Source organism: Octopus bimaculoides, chromosome 18 (assembly GCF_001194135.2).
Source record: "Octopus bimaculoides isolate UCB-OBI-ISO-001 chromosome 18, ASM119413v2, whole genome shotgun sequence".
NCBI lineage: Eukaryota > Metazoa > Mollusca > Cephalopoda > Octopoda > Octopodidae > Octopus > Octopus bimaculoides.
In genome coordinates, this window is record NC_068998.1 from 46404208 (window position 1) to 46405708 (window position 1501).

General features: G+C 39.5%; 1 protein-coding gene across 1 annotated transcript in view; it reads right to left on the reverse strand.

The window, feature by feature from the left end:
• LOC106877380 (solute carrier family 28 member 3) overlaps window positions 1-1501 on the reverse strand; it is a 184474-nt gene that overhangs the window by 126882 nt on the left and 56091 nt on the right. The gene's annotated exons all lie outside the window — the stretch shown is intronic.

Consider the following 1501-nt stretch of genomic DNA (forward strand, 5'->3'; position numbering starts at 1 on the left):
ATATATATACATATATACGACGGGCTTCTTTCAGTTTCCGTCTACGAAATCCACTCACAAGGCTTTGGTCGGCCCGAGTTTATAGTAGAAGACACTTGCCCAAGGTGCCATGCAGTGGGACTGAACCCGGAACCATTTGGTTGGTAAGCAAGCTACTTACCACACAGCCACTCCTGCGCCTATAACGATAATAATACTGGTTTCAAATTTGGGCACAAGGCCAGCAATATCAGGGTGGCAGGTTAAGTCGATCACATCGACCTCATTTCTCAACTGGTACTTATTTTATCGACCTCGATAGGATGAAATGCAAAAACGTCTACCTTGTCTTATTTTCTTTATATATATAAAGACTTAGAAGGCAAAAGGTCGAGTTGTTTCTTGAAAACATCGACTCCTACTCCAAATAGATTTCTCAGATGTTTTGGCAAGGTATTAAATAGCTGTGGGCCCTTTAATCCCAAGTTATTGCAGTACATGGTCCTCACTCTAAACGGGATGGCTGAGACCGTTGGAACAGTTGGAAGGCTGCTATAGCTCCCGATGACAAAGTCTGATGCCAGTCTCTCAGGATCTTTCATACGTATATCACAGCATATCTCTCCCGTCGTCGTTTCAGGAAGTAGAGTAGTCACTCCTTCAGTCATTCCCAGTAGCTTAGCTGTCTCACTGAGGCAATCCCCCTGGTGTAGCACCGTTGAACTGCCTCAGCTTTTATTAATTCGACATTGTTGGATGACCATAGTTGGGAGCAGTACACAGCTGAAGACAAAATGTCCTCCATAGAACCAGCACAGTTTCGTGAAAGTTCTCAGTATGCAACCCGCCATTCGTCTGCACATTGCCACCAAATTGATGATATGCACGTGAAACGAGGCGTAGTTGCTCATGTCGTTTCTTTTTTCTTATTTATTCAATTTCTTTCAAGTACTTTTTATCTGATTTGAGAAAACAACAATTGTTTTGTTATATTTGGGGATAGTCATTTTCCCAATAAACATTTGTTTTATTCTGCAAAACCCAGTTCCGTTATGTCCACTCCCAACCCTTTCTCTCTTTCTCTATCTTTTTCTCTCTCTTACACTGTATATATATATATATATATATATATGGTAAAAAAAAAAGAATTGCGTTGAAGAGATTTTCCCCACATTGTGAGTCATGCTGAAAACATGGATAACAAAAGAAGGAAAATGCACATAATTTATATATGTTGATGTATTGTAAAGGATAGAATATTATGATAGCCGACCGGTTTCGCGTTTCGCTAATCATGTCACTCCGTCTGCATGTATCTGCTACTTTTAGTTGTAGTATTAGTAGTAGTATGTATGTATGTATGTATGTAAGCAGGTAGGTAGGTATGTATGCATGTAGGTAGGTAGGTATGCATGTTGATTATGTGTCTATGTGTGTGTGTGTATTTGTATGTGTCTGTGTATCGCTCCATAGCAGTACCTATCTACTTACGTATATGTCTACATGTATATATATATATATA